The sequence below is a fragment of the Balaenoptera ricei genome, chromosome 9, assembly GCF_028023285.1.
Source record: "Balaenoptera ricei isolate mBalRic1 chromosome 9, mBalRic1.hap2, whole genome shotgun sequence".
NCBI classification, from domain to species: domain Eukaryota; kingdom Metazoa; phylum Chordata; class Mammalia; order Artiodactyla; family Balaenopteridae; genus Balaenoptera; species Balaenoptera ricei.
The window spans coordinates 69352046-69364644 of record NC_082647.1 but is presented as its reverse complement, the minus strand read 5'-3'; the positions used below and the strand labels follow the sequence as shown (position 1 = coordinate 69364644).

At 35.7% G+C, this 12599-nt stretch overlaps 1 protein-coding gene across 1 annotated transcript in view; it reads left to right on the top strand.

The window, feature by feature from the left end:
- The window catches only part of AGMO (alkylglycerol monooxygenase), a 336098-nt gene that overhangs the window by 205305 nt on the left and 118194 nt on the right, over positions 1-12599 (top strand). The window lies entirely within an intron of this gene.

The following is a 12599-nucleotide window of genomic DNA, read 5'->3' as shown; positions in this document are numbered from 1 at the left end:
ACATTTCTGACTAAAATAGAGCCAGAAAAGGCTCTAGGACAGCTCTTATTGTTCATGAATTCGAACAAATTGGGGATCTGTGAATTTATAGCCAGGTTTTTCTGTACTATTGTTTAAAATAGCACACATGGAAAACACGCCATGGGTGTGTTGTAATTCAGCTTTAATGATGTAACACTTGGTTTCAGTCAGTTGTTGGAGGGCTGCAAGTGACATTGGTTTTGTGCTTCAGACGTTGCATGTAACTTAGCAATTATAGTAAGGCTTTCAATAATGGCTGTTGGCGGGATATCCGCAAGTGAAGTCATAGCAATTTTGAAAGAGAAAGCTAATAAAAATACACCTGCTTGTAGTGGAAAGTGAGCCTTTAATATCTCTGCTTTGAAGTTGGGCAAAGCCTTTGGTATTAACTAACAGATATTATGATGTAAGAATAATCCACTGCCCCAGGGGAGAGCAAGGTTGAAGTTACAAAAGACTGTTATTTTCTAATCACCTACTTTTCAGTCACTCTAATATCATGAAAGGAGAATAGAATAAGGTGATGTTTTTTTCTGAAATACCGCAAAGATATTACTATTTGAAAGCAAATCGTAATTGTAAATATACAAGCTAGCACATACATATTCCTAAAACTAGTCAATAAGGGCATAAATAACACTTTTTAGTAAGTGTGTTTTTGTTGTCAGAGACTTCAGAATGATGTGAAATTTTACATTCTAATATGTCATTTCAAGATGACATTTAAAGTTTCAAATTTTGCTTTATGAGTTTTTCTTTCTCCTTCCTCCTTTTCCTTGGCCACTTCTAAAGTCATTTATTTATAGTTCTTTACATGTAAAAAAAATGAGAAAATAAAGGTGTTTGTGAAACTTCCTTTTACATCATTTGGAGTATTACTGCTCTCAGGAACCCTCTTTGTGATATGGGAAATTAATTCCCTCTGTTGTTCACTTGCTTCCTTCACACTTACTTGGGCTTACTTGTAGTCTATAGTAACTTTAATGGGACATTTAAAATATTGAGTCCATAATAAATGCTGATATATTGAGATAACTGGAAGAAGAGATATTTAAGGAATAAATACAGTTGGAATTTGGAAATTCTGCAGAGAAAAATGACTATTAAGTACCATACTACAATTACTTTTACCACTTTTCCTGATACTTATTGCAATAATATTTTTAGCTCTTAAGTGTGATGTCTAGATCAGTGTGAAATAATTTGTACAATCAGTATTTTTCCAAGTGCTTTAAATATGGATGGTTTTCTGTAGTCATTTTCTCTACAAGTGAATTTATGAACCCATGGCAGTAACTTTCTTTTTTTTTTTCTTTTCAATTCAGTAGTGCATCTCAATAGAGAGTATCAAGTAACCCAAAGGGTATACATTAGCACTTGTCAGGGCCACATCAACATGCTAAGCACATTGAAACTTATTACCAAGTTCAAAGAGAGTATATGGACTCTAAATCCCTTGTTAATGTGGTAAAGAATCATCATCAACGTGTTTGTTTTGTTGAAAGGAAGTTACATTTTATTTCTCATTTATGAAATGGGCTTTGATGTTTCTTTAAGCCAGAGGGATTTTTTTTTCCCCAATTCATGTACTGTATCAGCTAAGTGCACTCTCGTTAGAGAATGAGAAGTCTTTTTTGGGGGGAAGGAGTAAAGTTGTTTTCTCTATAGAATTTCAGTGTGTAATTTGCATTTAACTTTGAAAGTGGATTGTTGTTGCGTCTTGACACCTGCTGAGATGAGTATCCATTTCAGGCTACAAAGTGGTGCTCTGAAATAAATATCAGCAAGCTTGTTCAATTTTGTCAGCTGTGTCATCACATTAGTACAAGATATTATGGTAAAGTAGAATTGAACTCAATTTTCTGGTTGTATGTTTGGGCTATAAGCTTTTCCTTCTAGTACGCATCAAGAATTTCTATTGCCGGAGAGATTCCAAGGATTAAAAAAGAGAAACTGATCAATTTAACACTCTTATGCCCAGAAAGCATCATGTAATTTATACCACAATGTGAGACATTGGTATTAAATATCTGCCAGAGAATCGAGAGGTGAAATATAGTTTTAAATATCATTATGTAACAAAAATGTAAAATGTATTTTTATTTTGGTAATGAATATAAATATAAATTATTTGGGTAAATCATTTTATTTTGAATAATAGTAATTATTTATTAAGCCCCAACTAAGTACCAGGCACTCTCTTGGGCCCCTGGCTTCATTTAGTTTACCTCATTTCATATTAACTATTCTTGGAATTATACAGAATAATGGCCTTATTTTGTATTTTGACTTGCCCAAGGTCATATAACTAATAAGCGGAAAAAATCAGGATATCAGGTTAGGATGGGCCAGAAGCTGGAGGCGAGGTAGGCAAGGGAAAATGAAGTAAAATATCGGAAAGAGGATATAATGAGAGAATATATTAAAGAAAAATGTAAGTGAAGTACATGGAATCCAGTGCCTGAAGATGTGGTCTTTTAAATTTTTTGTGAGAGTTCCTGATAAGAGAGATTTTGGTCTCAGGGGTGCTTTTGACAGTTGAAATCCATTCAGTTCCTCATATATTGCTGCGTTCCTATGATAAACCAGAAGCAGGCACAGAGTAAACTGTCAGTAACAAAGAGGGGAGTCCTGACAGGGAGCAAGAGGCCAGTGTCCAGTGAAGGTGTATATTAATCAACATCTTTTGCTCACAAAAAGACTGACATCATTTTGTTGTTTAGTGCAGTCTTCTGTGTCTTTTAGGACCCCAGGCTCCTTCCGTCTTATGGTTTCTCCTCCCTCTCTTTTCTGAAGGAAGAGTAGAAGGGGGAGGATAAGACTGTCCACTAGAGGGCTTTAGGCCATGGTGGAAGCAGCACATATAACCTCTCCTCCCATTTCACTGTCAGGACTTAGTCAGATGGCCATTCTTAATTAAACATGAGGCTGAAAAATACAATCGAGCCTAACAAGAGACAGTTATGTTTTAGCGAACACTTAGTCTTGGCTATAAGTTGCAAAAATCTATATGGTAGCACAGCCTGTCCTGAGACAGGTCTCTCTGTCTTTTTTTCTGTGTTTAAGCACCAGCCCCACCTCTCCCTCCTGCCCCAACATACAATTTTAATAGCACCTTTCGCAATCTTTTAAAGCACATACTGTGTGCTAGTCACTATACTAACCTCTTGGTTTACATTTCTTCATTTTATCCCCATAACAATTCCATAAGATATGTTACTCATGTTATAGTTATTTTGGCTACATAACAAGATATCCTAAATCTTAGTGGCTTAACAGTAGCAATCATTTATATTCTCATAGCTCCTTTGGGTCAGGAATTCAGGAAAGGCTTAGCTGGGCAGTCATTACTTAGCTGGGAGTCTATCTCTGCTGCAGTGGCAGTCATATGTTGGCTGGGGTTGAAGTCATCTAAAGGCTTGACTAGGACGGGAGGTCTCACTTCCAAGGCTTGAAAGATGAAACCAGTCATGGACTTGGTAACTTCAGTTCCTCTGTATCGACCTGTCTTCTTGCTTGCTTAAATGTCTTTGAAACATGGCTTCTGGGTTGCCCAGAGTGAACAATCTAAGAGGTTAGGGGAGAAGCTGTAATGTCTTTTATGACCTAATTTAGAAGTCACACAATATCGCTTCACCGTATTCTATGGGTCACACAGGGCCAATCCTGATTCATTGTGGGAGGATCTTTTATATAACAGTGTGACTACCAGAAGGATAGATCACTGGGATCATTTTGCAGGTTGATTCATACACTTCCATTTAGGAGGTAAGGATGGTGAGGCTTAAAGGAAGGTTAAGTGTATTGCTCAAGGTCACATAATTAGCAAGCCCATACCTGCACACAGAATGTTTAGCTTTAAAATCCATACTATTAACAATGAAAATACATTGTCACTATGAGCAGATAAAGTACGTAGGCATGTGTTTCTCCCAGAAAAAAATATGTGCAGCCAGTAAGCACAAACAGAAGCAAAAGCTACTATAGAAATTCAAATAGTTCAAATGTCAGAATTTGAAATAAAGGGAGTGCTTAGTATCAGAAAAGCTCAGAACTTTCTTGCAACTCAGATCTAGAAATTACAACATAAATGATTATCAAAATATTCTTTTTCCATGCATACATATTGTATTAGTAAGTCATCAGTTCCTTTTTGGGTATTAAAATTAGCAGATGAGGGACTAGGTGAGGATTATAGTTAGGGTTGAAATTCAACCTTACCAAAAACCCCTTTCTGGAGCCAGGACAATTGCTCCTATTTTTTTCTCCTCCCCCAAAGATAAAGTTAACTATTATCAGTGGTTTTAAAGTGAAGCACAGTTAGGCTGTGAGCCTAGGATTCTGTTTTCTTAGACTATTTGTAAGTAGGTTGGCAGACGGATATTTTAGTTTTATAACACTGTGAAATAATCCAGCTTATCATTGGTGATTACAATAAAAAGAATATGATGTTTAAAAATTAATAGTCTCAAAAAGTTAAGAAATTGTTGTATAATGTCTTGTCGTTAAATTTAATGTAGCAAAAATAAATGATGCCATGCAATTCCATATGTTAGTGACATTTCCCCCTCCACCAGTCTATAAGCTACTTGAGCACAAGATACATGTCTCGTTTTATTTTCAGCCTCTGACATTAAGTACAGAGTTAATACTCCACTAACTTTCGTGAGCTGCATCTTCACTCTCTACCAAACTCAACAAGGAAAAGACATTCATGGAAATGAATCTCCCTTATGCTCCTCCCGCAAATAGCATCCAAACTCCCACAGGTGGGTTTGAATCTAAAGCTACCACTTCCTATCCCATGATCGCTCTGTTTCCCTTTCTGTAAACTGGAGAGGCAGGGACATTGGTTTTGAGAGGATTAAATAGGATAATGAAGTTAATGAAGAGAACATTTCTAATACAGATAACAGTAAGTGACAACTATAGTGACTATATAAAAATGGTACCTGCTAGTTGCTAGGTTATTCCACTCTGAAAGTAAAGATATATTTGAATCGTTCTTCTGTCATTTTCATTTCAGAAACAAATGTTTTTCCTTCAAGTGAGTACTCATTGTTTACCTGGCCCCAGGCTTCTTGATTATAATCAATGTCTTGTCACACTTTTTAGGAACTTCCAATTAGTTGTGGAGGTTTTCTCCCTCTGCCCTATCAAACTTTAACTGGAGATCCTCATGACCTCTCTTCCTATATTTCTGAAATTTTTAATAACTTGTTTTTATAAGCCGTGATTTAAATCATTGAAAACAATACTTAGTGGGCATAACTATGTGCCAGGAATTTTCTTAGTTTCTAGAGATATGTCAGAAACAATACAAACAAAGATCAAAGCCCTCAGGGGGCTAACATTTTAATAAAGAAAGAAAGACTGTAGAAATAGTTTAATAAAATACACTGTGTGTTACATAGTGATAAGTCAGATGTGAGGAATAACAAAACAAGGGAAGTGAAGAGGGAACTGGGGAGGGAAGGACTGCAAGAGATGTGTGTGTTCCAGCAAACTCTCAGCAAACACCTGAAAAAGGTACAAGTGCAAACCATACAGTTATTTTAGGAAACAGGGATCCAGGCAGAGAGAAAGGATAATTCTAAACCCTGCTATGAGAGGATGATTGGTGTGTTCAAGGAAGAGCTATAAGAGCAACGGGACTGGAAAGGATGGATGGAAGGAGAGAGGAGTAGAAGATGCGTCAAAGATGTAACATGGAAACACTTCATCAAGACTTATTGGCTAGTATTAGGGATACATGGGAAAATATTGGAAATTTTTGAGCAGAAGAGTAATGTGATATGACTTAACCTTTCAAAAATCACTCGAGGGCTTCCCTGGTGGTGCAGTGGTTAAGAATCCACCTGCTGATGCAGGGGACACGGGTTTGAGCCCTGGTCTGGGAAGATCCCACATGCCGCGGAGCAACTAAACCTGTGCACAACTACTGAGCCTGCACTCTAGAGCCCGTGAGCCACAACTACTAAGTCGGTGAGCCACAACTACTGAAGTCCACGCACCTAGAGCCCATGCTCTGCAACAAGAGAAGCCACCACAATGAGAAGCTGGTGCACTGCGACGAAGACCCAACACAGCCAATAAATTAATTAATTAATTAATTAATTAATTAAATTGTTTAAAAAATCACTTGAAAACTTAGCTTTAAAATGAATATTGATTATTTTGAAATAAAAACATAATGAGTTTCCTTCGCCTGTCTAAAACCCTCAGTGACTGCTTCTGGGCATCAGGCTTAGTATAATAAGATCCTTTTTAATTAGCTTCTCCAACACCAGATTTTTCTTTCAGTTATCCTGGTATCTTCCTCTTTGAAGGAATGCATTTTTCATAGTTACTCTAGCCTGAGTACGGGCTACTCATGTGGGAAATATCTCCTTTCCTTGTTCTTCAATGACAATCCTCTTTTTTAAATTTGCCTGAATTTTTAATAGCTTAAGAAATGAGCTTACCATTGTCTCATAGAGGCCTCTACTCTCTCGCTCCTACTTCCAAACTATATACACCCCAAAGGTAGATAACCTTCCTGTAGTCGCCCATTGTAATTTATGTTTCCTATATCAGTGTGCTATAGTTGTCTCTTTTCTAACCTTTTCTTTTGCATTAAACTCCTAAGTTTCATAACTGAGTTGCAATAAAGAATATGCAGCCTCCTTAACTCAGTGGCTGACACACTGTTGGTGCTGAACAAATGATCTTTGCACGTGAGCAAGTGAGGCTCCAGGAAGATGCATTAGGCCAAGTCTGGTCATCCGCACACTTGCTCCTTTTCTTTCTGGAATTCAGGTTCAAGTAGTCTTTTTGGTAGCTGATACAGTCTCCCTATCCCAAGGTGTTTTGTCTCCTCAAACACTGGTTCCTCCTTCTTCTCTGAACCCTGACCTTCTCTGAACCCTAGCCTGATTTTTCAGTTTTAGTGTTCTTTCTCCTAATTGCAAATATAAAACAGAAAATATCATTTAGGTGGTCTTCGACAGAGAAGTCACAAAACATTTCTTCCATACATAGTAAGTTGAGAACAGAGCTGAGTTGCTATGTGTATTCTAGGCAGTTAACTAGACCTACTCTTAAGCTAAGAGGTTCATTCCTGTACAAGGGCTTCATAACACAACGTGGGGTTCAAACCTTTGCCTCAGCATAATTACAAATACTAAACATTGTGAACTTTCAGGATTGATCAAAAAGAATTGAAATAATTTACATTAAGTCTACAAAAGCCAAAATTCTATTCTCTGGAAAGTTGTAAACTTTCCAGCATTTCACAAAATCTTTCCTATGTTAGTGCTGGGACTACAGTTTTTAAATCTTTTCCAATATAATACCTGGCAGTCTGACAAGTTGAATTATTGAAGGCAGGATGCAAGAAATCTCTGTTTTTTTCTTTTTCACCATACCTGTTGCACACAGAAACCCTTCTCCTATGATTACCCTACTTCCCAGAGGCCTAAAGATGCAACCCACAACAAATGGATGGTATCTGTTTGTCTCAAGTAGGCCATTTGTATTTTTGAAGTTGATGTCCATTCCAAAGTGGTGATCCTAGAGTTTTGTCATCTCCTCACAAGAGAGAAGGCCACTTCTTTAAGTGAAATCATTATAACCACATGTAAGAGATACTATATGATCAACATCAAGAATGAATGCTTCATATGATCAGTCAGTTCAGAAAAAAATAAGATAAATGGAGGTAGAATCATCTTAAAAGCATTATTGAAAGCTCTAGAGAAGTCTTTGCAGAACAGATAGAACATTGAGAGGCAGGTACACAAGTAAAGAGGTCTGTGGGTTTTGTGTTGGAGAATCTATATTCAGGAAAGGGGAGTCTAAAGAGACAAAGTAATGTCAACTTTGAATTAATTTACATTTTGCCAAGATACTACAGTCTAAAAATCACCTATTTCCCCTTCCCCCCATTCATATTAAACTGCTCTATGTCAGTTTCTAAGTAATCAAATATAGCCAAATGTAAACTTGGTGAGAATTTTGCTGTATAGATGCCCAGGCTCCATCTAGTGGCAGAAGGTAACTGTAAGTTTTTACCATTTTCCCAGAACCTTAAAAAAATATATTTCATAGAGTTTGCATCTTGAGAACACTATGAATTAAGTTTTATATTCTTTCTAAGAAACACTAATATCCAAGGTTAAAAACTTGTTTCCACCATATTAGTTTTGTACCGCTTCTAATGAGACTATTTTATTTCTTCTGCTTTGTAAAATTTAACCTACACAGTAATTACAGTGAATATCCATTTTTGTAAGTTTTTGTTCTTTTGGTTTCTTCATTTTTTTTGTCATTCAAGAGGACAGACACAAATTGCACAATCAAGCTAAGATGTCATAAATTGTCTCATGGTTCAAAAAATGATAAAGCTTATGAGCAAAAAATAATAATAATAACAAATTAATGAAACAATGATATAATTAAAGAAAGTTAGAATTGGGTGAAAAATCTAAGGTGACTAGCTAAAAGTAAGATGCGAAGTGGTAAAGTACAATACTATATTTTCAATTTAAGCATTTTACTTCTTACATGGTATTTCTTTCAGTGTCTTGAGTTGTTATTTTCTCCTGTTTCAACAGTTTTTTCCTTAAATATATTTTAAAGTCCTGATGAATTAAGATATTGTCATTTGCCTGTGTGTACATACATATGATTGTGTGTGTGTGTGTGTGTGTGTGTGTGTGTGTGTGTGTGTCTAGGGTGTTTTACTCTTTATCAGATCAGTTTGGATGTGAATTTTGTGAGGGAAGTTAGTTTAAAAAAACAATTGTCTTACCAGCTTTTTATAGTAAATTTTAATCTGAGATGCCTTCATCCCTCACTTATTAAACTATTACAGGTATAATTATGTATTAAATTGTAATATAAATATTAAATTGTAATATAAATTAATTGTAATATAAATATTAAACATATAAAACATATTAAACATATACTTGTTAATATTTATAATTATGTATATCTGAAAATATTAGATTAAATGGATACAATTTATTCACTTCTAAAACCTTCCCAATAAAAGTGTCATTGCAAATTTAAAATGCATTTTGGTTTGGATATAAAATCTGAACATCTCTGCGTAAGGCCAACTCTATATATCTAATATATATTTCTCAAGAGTGACTTTTTTTTAAATTAAAGACTTTATCTTTTAAGAGCAATTTTATGTTCACAGCAAAATTGAGAAGAAAGTAAAGAGATTTCCCATACACTTTGTGCCTTCTCACATGCATAGCCTCACCCATTATCAATATTCCCCGCGAGAGTGGTCCATTTGTTACAATTGTAACCCACATTGACACATCAAAATCATCCCAAGTTTATAGTTTACATTAGGGCTCACTCGATGTTGTACATTCTGTGGGCTTGGACACATGTGTAATATCATGTATCCATCATTATAGTACCATCCAGAGTGTTTTAACTGCTCTAACAATTCTTTGTGCCAGATTTACTCCTTCCTTCCCCCCAATCCCTGGCAACCACTGATCTGTTTACTGTCTCCAGAATTTTTCTTTTTCTAGATGTTTCTTTTGCCAATATTTTTGCCCAGGCTGTGGCTTACTTACGTTCTCATTCCCTTGATATCGACTTTCACAGAGCAGAAGGCCTGATGGTAGTAGCTGAGTGACAAGTTACTGCTGTGGGGTGATAAGCACAATTATTTGATAGAAGTGTTGGCCTAAACTAGTCTTTTTTTTCCAACAAAAGGAAGTCTTTTACTTTCTCTGCAAATTTGGGGCATGGGGAGAAAGATGAGAGTAAATATAATTCAAAGTTTTCCCCTCAAACAACTCTAAATGGTTCTGCCTAGCACTCAACATCTTGGTGATATATTCTCATTTGCTAACTAACTGCCTTTCCCATTTTTTTCCAAAGATAGACTCCATTTTTTGTTGTTGTTTTTTTTTTTTTTTTAGACTCCATTTTAATCAAGTCTCCTCAAAGTCCACAAACAAGCCATATCCGTGCTTTCTTTATGCCTTTATCAAGAAATATTCACTTTCTGGCTGTTGTCTGTGGTTAAATGAACTTAAAGCCAAAAAAACACATATTTGACAGTATCTCACGTCTGTTTTGATAATACCACCATGTTAAAGTAAGTATAACATCATAAGAGTATCTAGTTCAGTATCATGGGGCTTTCTCCTAGTCACCCACTACATAGCTGCTTTAAAGCCCAGAGTCTGGAGGCATGCTTTTCCATCATGCAACCCTTTGCTCTGGCAAAAGTCACAAACTCCAAGCTCAAGAGAGAGCCCTGAATGATCTGTGAATATCCAAGTTATTTTGTATCTAAATATTATAAAAGATTGGGAGTATTTAAGTATCCTACCTGAATATTTCACTAGGTTTCTGTAGCATGGAATCAGAGATATATCAATTGTTTAAAGAAAGAAACCATAAAGAACAACAAATGTTTTAAAATAAAACTGGAAAGATCAGTATAATTTGACAGCATCCCTCCTACCGTCTCCATATTAAATGTTCATATTGTACACACTGTATTTTTCATCTCAGTTTTTCTCTTACCCCCTTAAAAGGAAGGTAATGGGATTTCTCGCATGATGGTTATTTTTTTCCCAGTATGCCTTCCTCTAATTCTTTCATATCAAAGAATTAAAAAACAAAACAATACAAAAAATATACAAAAACTTGAACAGTTAATTAATTTGTTTCTGACTGTTGGAACACATTCTTAAGGTAAATTGCCTGTATCTGTGCAGATTATTTAATAAATTTGTTCTGCTCTTAACTATACTATGAAAAACAAGATTATTCTTTATCAGTATATTTGCTTATTGTCTTTTTATATTGGAAGTTTAAAAGAATTCTTATTACTCCAAAGATTGCACTATTCTTGAAGTATGAGGTATTTATTTAAGCATTAGGTATGCCTAATTTCTATCCTTTAATTGTTTTTTAGGTTATACAGGTTGATCTTCATAGTTATGTGTATATGGCTTACTATTTTCTTTACACAGAAAAAAGTTAATATAGTATATTTAAATCACAATTTACCAGTCATGATAACTTGCGCTTTTATTCTCTTCACCTCTTATTGGCCCATTCCTATCCCATTTGGTATGACATACATCTGACAATTTTTCATTAAGATTCATAAAGTGTATTTGATTTTTCAATTGACATTTGCTCATGATGTGTTATTTGGTATCGCATTTTTCGTATCAATCATATATTTCTATTCAACGAGGAAATAAAGTTTCCCGTAGTAATTAAAAAAATTTTTTAACATCTTTATTGGAGTATAGTTGCTTTACAATGTTGTGTTAGTTTCTGCTGTATAACAAAGTGATTCAGCTATATGTATACATATATCCCCATATCCCCTCCCTCTTGCGTCGCCCTCCCACCCTCCCTATACCACCCCTCTAGGTGGTCACAAAGCACCGAGCTGATCTCCCTGTGCTATGCAGGTGCTTCCCACTAGCTATCTATTTGACATTTGGTAGTGTATATATGTCCATGCCACTCTCTCACTTCGTCCCATCTTACCCTTCCCCCTCCCCATGTCCTCAAGTCCATTCTCTACGTCTGCGTCTTTATTCCTGTCCTGCCCCTAGGTTCATCAGAACCTTTTTTTTTTTTTTTTTAAGATTCCATATATGTGTGTTAGCATACGGTATTTGTTTTTCTCTTTCTGACTTACTTCACTCTGTATGACAGACTGTAACTCCATCCACCTCACTACAAATAACTCAATTTCATTTCTTTTTATGGCTGTGTAATATTCCATTGTATATATGTGCCACATCTTCTTTATCCAACCTAAGTTGATGGACACTTAGGTTGCTTCCATATCCTGATTATTGTAAATAGTGCTGCAATGAACACTGTGGTACATGACTCTTTGAATTATTGTTTTCTCAGGGTCTGTGCCCAGTGGTGGGATTGCTGGGTCATATGGTAGTTCTATTTTTAGTTTTTTAATGAACCTCCATACTGTTCTCCATTGTCTATATCAATTTACATTCCCACCAACAGGACAAGAGGGTTCCCTTTTCTCAACACCGTCTCCAGCATATATTGTTTGTAGATTTCTTGATGATGGCCATTCTGACCGGTGTGAGGTGATAACCTTGTAGTTTTGATTTGCATTTCTCTAATTAGTGATGTTGAGCATCCTTTCATGTGTTTGTTGGCAATCTGTGTATCTGCTTTGGACAAATGTCTATTTAGATCTTCTGCCCATTTTTGGATTGGGTTGTTGTTTTTATGATGTTGAGCTGTATGAGCTGCTTATATATTTTGGAGATTAATCCTTTGTCAGTTGCTTCGTTTGCAACCCCCATTCTGAGGGTTGTCTTTTCGTCTTGTTTATGGTTTCCTTAGCCGTGCAAAAGCTTTTAAGTTTCATTAGGTCCCATTTCTTTATTTTTGTTTTTATTTCCATTTCTCTAGGAAGTGGGTCAAAAAGGATCTTGCTGTGATTTATGTCATAGAGTGTTCTGCCTATGTTTTCCATTAAGAGTTTTATAGTGTCTGGCCTTACATTTAGGTCTTTAATCCATTTTGAGTTTATTTTTGTGTATGGTGTTAGG